Source organism: Lynx rufus, unplaced genomic scaffold (assembly GCF_022079265.1).
Source record: "Lynx rufus isolate CCGP_SWC_20201006 ecotype Redwood Valley unplaced genomic scaffold, mLynRuf1.p SCAF_16, whole genome shotgun sequence".
NCBI classification, from domain to species: Eukaryota; Metazoa; Chordata; class Mammalia; order Carnivora; family Felidae; genus Lynx; species Lynx rufus.
In genome coordinates this window covers 14,698,922-14,709,663 of record NW_025814830.1, presented here as the reverse complement: position 1 = coordinate 14,709,663, position 10,742 = coordinate 14,698,922, and the positions used below count along the sequence as shown (strand labels likewise).

The following is a 10,742-nucleotide window of genomic DNA, read 5'->3' as shown; positions in this document are numbered from 1 at the left end:
GATTTTGCTAATAACCTTTCTTGTCCCAGCTGAGCTGCTTCCTAGCATCTGGTTTCTTGGATTCAGTAGTAGCAGCCAAAGAAGGCCAAGGCAAGAGCTATTAAAAGAAGGAAGTTCACTCAATGAGGCGAGTAACATTTTACGTCCTCTGAGAATATCCTCAGCAGCTGAGCCATGACCCCACTTTCAATATTGCACCCTAAGTCTCCTGGATGCTGCTAAGGACCTGCACCTCCTCAAGGCTGCACTCACAGCAGCCTCCCCTGGGCAGAGTGAGGTGGAGCACATTGACTGTGAGGTGCTCATGCCCTCTGCTTCTCCTGAGGTCCCACCTCCACGCAAAGGGCCCCTGGAAGCTGGGAGTTCAGGGTCACCGAGCTAAGTAAGATTCCTAGACTGGCAGAACATTGATAAATTCAGTTCTGATTTGAGGTTGTATCAGATAACCAGGTAGCAGGACTCAGTCAATGGGCCACTAGAACCTCCGGGCCAGCATGTAGGAGGGCAGTCCAGACTCCTGAAACTGGCTCATGGAGGCCACTGAGCAGGTAAAAGGCAGAGATTGTGATGAAAGCAGGGCAGGGCAGTACCCACCCTGAACAGGAGGGTAGAGGGCTCCAGCCTTCCCTTGACACTTACTGGCTGTGAGGTCTTTACATAAGCACAAAATTTCCTGAAAGTCAATAAAATTGAGAACAGAATGTCTTCAAGTTCACATCCAGGCAGGCTCATGTGGGCCATCATTCAGGAGGCCTGATTTGGTAACCATGCTGCAAGAGAGAGAGGATCTACAGATCAAGGATTGTTTTCCTTTATTCCTCTAATAATCACTTAAAATTCCACTGAGCCCTTACTCTGCAGATTCCAGGCCTTTTACTGTGGTTAGGATTAGGCTGCTAAACCTTATGGGCATTATGTTGCTGACTCCTCAAATCAAGGCCAGGGGCTGGATGGTATACTACCCTCAAGGTCTAAGTGGAGAGACACGCTCAGAGAGATGGGTGAACAGCCCATGACCGCATGGCCAGCTGGCAAGTGTCAACTAAGCAGCCAGACTCCAGGACTGGGTTCTTGGCCACCCTGTACTCTGATTCTCTGGCTTGCCTGTGTAGACTTTGCAGTTTCCTTTTTCCGGGCTCTTTCCCCCATCACGTTCCTTTGGTTTTCCCCCTTATGCTTGCCATGTCCGTTGACCCTAGGCAGGGCCCTCAAGGTGGAGAAGGGAACTTGACCCAGGGCGATTTTAGACTCAGGGCTTATTGTACTCTGCCCACACCTGTATCCCCCTCTGTGGTCCTAGGAGTTCCAAGCTTATGTCTCTTGGAAAATAAAACGTCTGGCACAGACTTCTGCAGCGCCCTGTGGGACTAACAGTTGGTATAAAAGAGTCCCATGGCGGGTAAGGAGCACTTGCCATCTGCACCCTGAAGCTGGCTGGCGTTCTTGTGTTGCTCTGCGACACCTTGTTTCTGCCTCCCACAGAAGTAGGTGGCTGAAGACATGGTTTTTCCAGGCTTTCTGAAATCTTCTTAGGGTAGTTCTGAGCATGTTAGGAGGAAGGAATGAGTGACTTTTGGTGAGTGTCTTAAGGGTCTGACACTTCGCCCTTGTGGTCCAGATAGTGACGTTTGCCTAGCTGTGCATAAGAATGTTTGTGTAATCTTTTTTTAAAAGATTTTATTTTTAAGTAATCTCTGTACCCAACGTGGGGCTTGAACTCACAACCCCGAGATCAAGAGTCAGATGCTCTACTGACTAAGCCAGCCAGGTGCCCCAAGAATGTTTGTGTAATCCTGATTGTCACCCCTAGTCAATGATGCTAACGTAGTGGCAAAATATCAAGACAACCCTGTGATGTTGCAAATGCCAGAAAACTGAAACACTGCTTTGAGGAAAAAATGGCACCAGAGGATAAAGGAGCATGTGCTTGACATGCTTCTGGGTCTAGCCGTATGTGTCTGTGGCTCTGGTGCCTATCTGGGGACTCTGCTCATCCCAGGGCAGGTTCAACCCATTGCCCTGCTCACCATGGCATTTCCCTGGGAACCTTGGAGATTCAAGAACCTCACAGAATAAAGAGGTAGAAGGGATGGGGCAGACACCGGCGATGTAGGAAAAGACCAGAAAGAGACCAGTATAGCCTCTGACCACTCGGGCAAGCCCTGACTGCTCGGCAATGCCAGGCCACTAGCCCGAGAACCTCCAGGCTCGCCTGTCTCCATGGCACCACCTGGCCAGTGTGTCAGGCCCTGGGCTCTGGCCTTCCTGACTCCAGCCTCAGCAACACAAGTGCCTGGATCCTCTTTAGACTGTCACCACTGCCACTGGCCACTTACATTGTCCAGACTTTATCCTAGCACCCCCAACCCTTTGTCCATGCTTCCCTAATATCCTCATTTTACCTCTTTCTGTAGAATCCAGGGGGTTATTCTGTGGCTTACACACCAGAACACATTCTCCAAAGGTTCCTCTGCTCCCTAGACCTGTTACACACCAAGACAAGGACTAGAACATATCCTCTCTCAATTGCTGTCATACCCGATGGGGACAGGGCCCTGCTTCAAGCTGCTAGTCCCTGGAAAAACAGCAGGAGGAAGCTGACCTGGAACAATAAATTGCTGCAGGTTCATTGCAGCCCCCATCCTCTCCCAGGAACCCATAGACTCATCTGGAATACTGGCAAGACCTCCTCAGCAACTTCATTCTGTCCTGCCCCAGAATACCCACTCCTATCCCTCCAGATGGGACGAGTTACCCCTTCCTCCTCTTTTTGCTGTATTGGAGGGAGCCTTAAGAGAGCTTTTCAGGCATACCTTTGGATACTCTTATGCACGAGATTGAGAGGAATCCACCTTTACTTGCTCAGATCCAAAAGCCACACTCCAAACAAGGTGTCAGGCTCCTTTCCATAAGTGTCCAATGATTTTGCCGTGCAACTTGGTGTCTCTTTCTCCTTGAGGCCTCATCGGGTTGTAGGACCTTTTCTTTTTAGGATGCAGCGTACTCATGTCCTTTGTGTTACTGGAGTCATCCTGGCCGGGAGCGCTAAAGAAGCCATTTGCCTGATATAGGTAGTCTCAGCAACCTGCCGCGTCCAGATGTCTGACTGGAGATTCCGATAAAGCCTTGCAAATCTGCCTCCAAGTACTTACCCCCTGGGCTAGAGGTTGGACTCTTTGGGGGGATACTGCACGGACCACACCTGTGACTTCTGGCTGGGGCTGGATGTGAATGCCCTCAGGATGCAGTTCCTCAACTGAACTTGTTATAGGGTTGGGAAGGTGGGGAAGACGGCAAAAACAGCAGCTAGAGTGTCTGAGCACTTCTGTGGACCAGGACCCACAGGTCACATGCATTATCTACCAAATTTCAGCCTCTCAGCCACCTTGAGAAATGGGAGTAATCCTCACAGTCTTACAAGTGAGGAAACGGAGGCTCAGAGAGAGAAAGTGTGTGAAGAAATGTTGATGGCTCCTGAGGAGCAGAATCTGCTCCTACCGCCCCCTCTTGGAGAGACGGGCTCGGCGAACTCACTTGTGTCTGTGCATATATTACAGTCCTCTGGGCCTCTGATATACATCTAAAAAATGGGAAAAAGTACCTCCCATTTCCATGGCTGTGGTGAGTGCAAAGTAAAATCATTGGTACGAAGGGGCTCCTGTCCCAAGCAACTGACACGGAGAAAAAGAACAAAGATAGGGTTCTCGGTTGCAGGATAAGCGCTGAGCCTGGCCAGGACCAAGAAACTGCCTCTTACATTTCAGTTTTTTTTTCTGTGGTGGACTGAGCTGCCTCCACCTACTCTTACTACAAGGTGGGTCTTATATACAGAGCTGGGTTCCTGGATCCCAGGGCTTCAGAACTCCTCCTGTGGCTCTGCTCCGTAGCCGTGATTCTGGAGTCTAACTGCCCCACTCTCGCCTAGTTCAGTGATGGCCCACTGAGAGCTGCCTGAGGAAAGAGCCTGCGAGGCCTTCACCACCGGGACCTTCTCAGGATGAGTGTTCCTATGATCCTCGTGGCAAGGAGCCTATGGGATCCTCCCTAAACTGGATACACTGGCAGTCACTCATCTTCTTGTGATGTGTGCTCTGTTGGTGGCAGTGGAAGGCCACCTTGCTCAGGATGAGAGGTGGCCCTGGGGCTGCCCTCACCCCTCAACCCCACTCCACATCATGGGTAGAGGCTGCTTCTAAAATGGGGTACGAGCCTCTGTCTCTGTGGAAGCTAAGGGGAAAGAAGGTGGCACAGGGAGGTTGTGGGCAGAGAATCTACACTCAGCCAAGTGCATGTGAACCAGGAGGTATGTTCCACTGCTCACCCATTCCGGGGGCTTACTGGAACGGTGTTAGCCATCCAGATGAGTTGGACGGGTGCAAGGTCTCAGATAAGTACTCTCACCTATAGATGAGCGTACAGGTATGATGGGTGCCTTGTCTAAAGACGAGGAGAGATGATGAAGGGTAGTTTGTTCTCACAACACAGACAATATCTTGGCTGTTGCCCAACTTCCACAGAACTGCCTGAGGACTGCTAGGCATCAGTAGCACCGGTGCTTTCCATGTGCTGCCTCCCCTCTCACTTCCCTCTTCCAAACTGTAGAATCTTTATCTAATCTGGTGTTGGGGAAATTATCATGACAGGACATCCTTCTAAATCTCTGATACCAAAATTTAGGATTTGGAGGTGAAAGCCACAATTTGTCTTTTCATGTCTGCTGCTGACATGTCATTTCCTCCATTAATCATGAAGCCCCCCCCCCCATTTTCACCTGCCCGAGTTCATGTGCAGCGATAGTGGACAGCCTCCCCCACCCCCCAGCAGACATGGTGCCTCCTCAAATACTTGTATGTCTTCTTACTGCTTGGCAGCTTTCTCCGCCACGTGGGAGCTTGGCGGGCCATTGTCAGGCTCACTCTGAAAGTGCAGGGGTACTTAATATCCATAGAGCAGCCTTTAAAAAAATACACACCTTCTTGATCTCTAGCGGATCAATTCTGAGATACGTTGCATACTGTCTCTGAGAGGGCTGGCCGCAGGTTTGAGACCTAGTTGCTAATAGCAGTGGCTTTTCTCCCTCCCAGTTTCGTACCTGTTCACCCTGAAATCACACCCCAAATAAACATCCTGTCCCCAGAACTTTGTCTCAGAATCTGCTTTGGCAAGAACACAGCTAACATAGTGAACCAGGTGCAGCTTCTTAAGCAGGAAGGGAAGGCAGCCAAATAGAAGGCCAGTGAAGAGTGGGGGTGAAGGGTGGGGGCAGGGCATGGCTGTTGATCTTCCGAGGGAACCTTGGTTGGGTAGAGAGGTTTTCTTTTATCTTTTATTTATCTAGGGGCCATGCATTGTAGATGCCCAGACTGTCCTGCCAACATGTTCTTACGGCACCCTCCTCGCCTCAGCCCATGGGAATCCTTGGGATTCCAGGCAGAAAGAGCCACTTGCTCAGGGCCTACGACCCAAGCAGAGAGAGAATATATGGAAAAAACTCTGGGTGCCTCCCATTACAGAGGCAACAGAATTGAGATATGTCCCTCAGAAAAGAAAAATCCTAGATCCATTACCCCAGTTATACACAGTACTCATGCCAGGTCTTGTGATGAAGATTGGCATTGGCAAATGCACATTGGCATTGGGTTTGCCGTTATCTTAGCCGGAAGATTCTCTTTGATGTCTTTTTTCTTTTCAAAGTATAAAAGAAGGATAAACTTATTATTCAACAGAATTCTTTTTGAGGTCACCTGAGGAATGCCCAGAAATCCTTCATCCTTACCCAGAACACTTCCCCAGTTACCCTCTGATGCAAAAAAAAAAAGCAAACTTTATGTTTTCACTTTTGGTCTGTGCATCTGTTTTGTTACTGTGTAAACATTCAGGTATGGGAGACACTTGAGGCTTCAGGCATCGTTTTATTCATTGTAGTAAAATATTCAGAACACAAAATTTGCACTCTATTTTTAAGAGACAATTCCTTGACATTAAGTATATTAACATAAATGTAACCATCACCACCATCCATCTCCAGAACTGTTTTCATCTTCCCAAACTGAAACTCTACCCATTAAACAATAACTCCCCATCCCCTTTATCCCCTGCCCCTGACAAGCACCATTCCACTTTCCGTCTCTATGAATTTAACTGCTCTAGTTACCTCATATAAGTGGAATCATACAGTATTCGTCCTTTTATCACTGGCATTTCACTTAGCATAATGTCTTCAAGTTTCATCCATGTTGAAACGTGGCAGAATTTCCTTGCATTTTAAGGCTGAATATATATGCCACATTTTGCTAATCCTGTCATCCTTCAGCGGGCACTTGACTCACTTGCACCTTTTGGCTATTGCGAACAATGCTACTATGAACATGGGTGTACAAATAACTTCCAAGTCCCTACTTCTTTGGGTTAGTACCCGGAAGTGGAATTTCTGGATCATAATGGTAATTATATTTTCAATTTTGGGGGAGGGGGAGGTACCATACTACTTTTCATAGTTCTGCCCCGTTTTACATTCCCGCCAGCATTATACAAGGGTTGCAGTTCCTCCATGTCCTCACCAAAAATTTTTTAAAGTTTTTATTTAAATTCCAGTTAGTGGGGGCACCCGGGGGGCTCGGTCGGTTAAGGGTCTGACTCTTGATGACGGCTTGGGTTATGATCTCACGGTTCACAAGTTTGAGTCCCGCATCAGGCTCTGTGCTGACAGTGCGGAGTCTGCTTGGGATTCTCTCCTTCTCCCTCTCTTTCTCTGCCCCTCCCCTGCTCATGCTGTCTCTCTCAAAAATAAATAAACAGCCTTAAAAAAATAAATTCCAGGTAGTTAACACGCAGTGTAATAGTAGTTTCAGGTGTAGAATTTAGTGATTCAGCTCTTCCATACAACCCTTGGTGCTCGTCACAACATGTGCCCCCTTAATCCTTGCAACCTATTTATCTGTCTCCACCCATGTCCTTTCTTATAACCATCAGTTTGTTCTCGGTAGTTAAGAGTCTATTTCTTGGTTTGCTTCTCTCTTTTTTCCCCCTTTCTCATCTGATTTGCTTCTTAAGTCCCACCTGTGAGTAAAATCATATGGTATTTGTCCTTATCTAACTGACTAATTTCACTTAGCATAATACTCTCTAGCTCCACCCACATCATTGCAGATGGCAACATTTCATTCTTTTTTATGGCTGAATAATATTCCATTATATATATAATATATTATATATATAATATTCCTATATATGTGTGTGTGTGTGTGTGTGTGTGTGTGTGTGTGTGTGTGTAGATAGATAGATAGATAGATACCACATGTTCTTTATCCAAAATTTTTATTTTCTGTTTTTGGTAGTAGCTGTCCTAAGGGTAGTGAAGTGGTATTTCACTGTGTTTTTGATTTGCAATTCCCTAATGTTGAACATCTTTTCATGTGCTTACTGGCCATTTGTATATCTTCTTGGAGAAGTGTTTATTCAAGCCTTTTGCCTATTTTTTAGTTGCCTTGTTTTGTTGTTGTTGTTGTTGAGTTATAATTCTTTATATGTCCTGGATGTGAACCCCCCTTTTTAATGTTTGTTTGTTTGTTTATTCATTTATTTATTTATTTTTGAGAGAGAGAAAGAGGGAGAGAGAAATCCCAAATAGGTTCCACGCTGTAAGGACAGAGCCCGACTGCATTGTATTATATTATTATACAGAATATTTAACTGTTCTCAAAATCTGTGCTTTGCTAACCTCCAAACCCTGGAAACCACTTTTTTTTTTTTAACTATCTCCACAATTTTGCCTTTTCCTGAATGTTAGACCATTGGAACCATACAAGATGCAGCCTTTTTTTACTGTGAAAACTAATTGAATTTATCTTCTTTTCAACTTGATTGAGATATCATTGACGTATACTATTTTGTCAGCTTAAAGTGTGCGACCTGTTGAATTGGTACTTATATATTGCAACATGATTGCCAACATAGCATGAGCCAAAACCTCCAACTCATCACATAAGTCACCATTTCTTTTTTTGAGGTGAGAACATTTAAGAGCTGTCTTAGTAACTGCCAAGTGTATAATATAGTATTATTAACTATAACACCGTGCTGTACATTAGATTGCCAGAACTAATTCATCTTCTAATGGAAAGTTTTTACTTTTTGACCAACATCTCTTCATCTCCATTTCTCCCACCCCCAAGCCCCGGGAAAGCCACCATTCTTTTCTCTGTTTCCATGAGTTTGACTTTTTTAGATTCTACATATAAGTGATATCATACAGTATTTATCTTTCTTGGCCTGACATGTTTCATTTAGCACAATGTCCTCAAGGTGAAATCCACATTGTGGCAAATGACAAGATTTTCTTCTTACTTACGGCTGAATTAAATATATTGAATTAAATACATATTTAGAATTCCTATATATATATATATATATATATATATATATATATATATATTCACATCTTCATCTCTTCATCCATTGATGGACACTTAGGTTGTTTCTATATTGTGGCAGTTGTGAATAATGCTGCAGTGAACATGAGAGTAGAAATGGCTCTTCAAGATCCTATTTGTATTTTCTTTAGATATATACCCAGAAATGGTAGTTCTGTTTATAATTTTTTTAAAAATTTTTTTTTCCAACGTTTATTTATTTTTGGAACAGAGAGAGACAGAGCATGAACGGGGGAGGGGCAGAGAGAGAGGGAGACACAGAATCGGAAACAGGCTCCAGGCTCTGAGCCATCAGCCCAGAGCCTGACGCGGGGCTCGAACTCACGGACCGCGAGATCGTGACCTGGCTGAAGTCGGACGCTTAACCGACTGCGCCACCCAGGCGCCCCTCTGTTTATAATTTTTGAGGAATCTCTATAATGTTTTGCATAGTGGCTACACCAACTTAAACACCCACCAGCAGTGCACAAAGATTCCCTTTTCTCCACATTCTCACCAATACTTGTTAATCTCTTATCTTTTTCATGACAGTCATTCTGACAGGTGTGAAGTGATATCTCATTGTGATTTTGATTTGCATTCTCCTGATGATTACTGACTTTGTACCTTTTTGTGTACCTTTTGGCCATCTATACATCATCCTTTGAAAAATATCTATTCAGACCTTCTGCCCATTTTTTTATTGAATTGTTTGGTTTTTGTACTACTGAGTTGTGTATATAGTTATATATTCTTTATATTTTGGGCTCTTTATATATTTTAGATATTAACCTCTTACCTGTTACAAGTTTGCAAATATTTTCTCCCATTTGGCCTTTTCATTTTATTGATGATTTCCTTTGCTGTACAGAGTGTTTGTTTGATGTAGTTCCACTTGTTTATTTTAGTTTTTGCTGCCTTTGATTTTTTATTTTTTTAAGTTATTTTTTTTTAATTTTGAGAGGAGAGAGAGAGGGAAAAAAAACACAAGTGGGGGAGGGGCAGAGAGAAGAAGAGACAGAATCCCAAGCTAGGTGCTGTACTGTCAGCACAGAGCCCGATGTGGGACTTGAACTCACCAACTGTGAGATCATGATCTGAGCCAAGATCAAGAGTCAGGGGCTTAATTGACTGCGCCACCCAGGTGCCCCTGCTGCTTTTGCTTTTGATGTCAAATACAAAAATTATTGCCTAGACTGATGTCAAGGAGCTTACCCCCTATGTTTTCTAGGAGTTTTATGTTTTCAAGTCTTATAGTCAAATCTTTAATGCATTTTGAATTGATTTTTGTGCATGGTGTAATAGAGGGGTCTAGTTTCATTCTTTTGCATGTAGTTTTCTGCTTATCCTAGAACCATTTATTGAAGAGAATATCCTTTCTGCATTGTATATTCTTGGCCCCTTTGTTGTAAATTAATTGACCATGTATGAATGGGTTTATTTCTGGGCTCTTTATTCTATTACATTGGTCTCTGTGTCTTCTTTTATGCCAATACCATACTGTTTTGATTACCATAGCTTGATAATATAGTTTGAAATTAGGAAGTGTTTATTTCTTTTTTTTCCAAGTTTTTATTTTATTAAAAAATTTTTTTTAATGTCTATTTTTATTTTTTAGACAGAGACAGTGTGAGCAGGGGAGATGCAGAGAAAGAGGGAGACACAGCATCTGAAGCAGACTTCAGGCTCTGAGCTGTCAGCACAGAGCCTGATGCAGGGCTCAAACTCACGAACCATGAAATCACAACCTGAGCCGAAGTTGGAGGCTTAACCAACTGAGCCACCCAGGTGCCCTTTAATGTTTATTTATTTTTGAGAGAGATAGAGTGAGAGAGAGAGAGAGAGAGAGAGCAGGGGAGGGGTGAAGAGAGAGGGAGACACAGAACTCAAAGTAGGCTCCAGGCCCTGAGCTGTCAGTACACAGCCCAATGTGGGCTCGAACTCATGGACTGTGAGATAGTGACCTGAGCTGAAGTCAGAAGCTTAACTGACTGAGCCACCCAGGTGCCCCTCCAAGTTTTTATTTGAATTCCAGTTAGTTAAAATACAGTGTGATATTCGTTTCAGGTGTAGAATTTAGTGATTCATCACTTACATACAACACCAAGTGTTCATTACAAGTGCCCTCGTTAATACCCATCACCTATTTAACCCATACCCCTGCCCACCTCCCCTCTAGTAACCATCAGTTTGTTTTCTATAGTTAAGAGTCTGTTTCATTTCCCACATTTGGGAAAATCACAGAGATCAGTACATTCAGAGTGCAATGGAGAAGCCTTGCCCCAGGAAAACCACCTTCATGATCATGGTATCTCTCCTGCCAGTAAGTAC

The 10,742-nt window shown here is 44.5% G+C and overlaps 1 pseudogene; it reads right to left on the bottom strand.

Annotated features, from left to right (window-relative positions):
- Positions 1-10,613: 10,613 nt before the first annotated feature.
- LOC124511967 (uncharacterized) lies at positions 10,614-10,742 on the bottom strand (annotated as a pseudogene).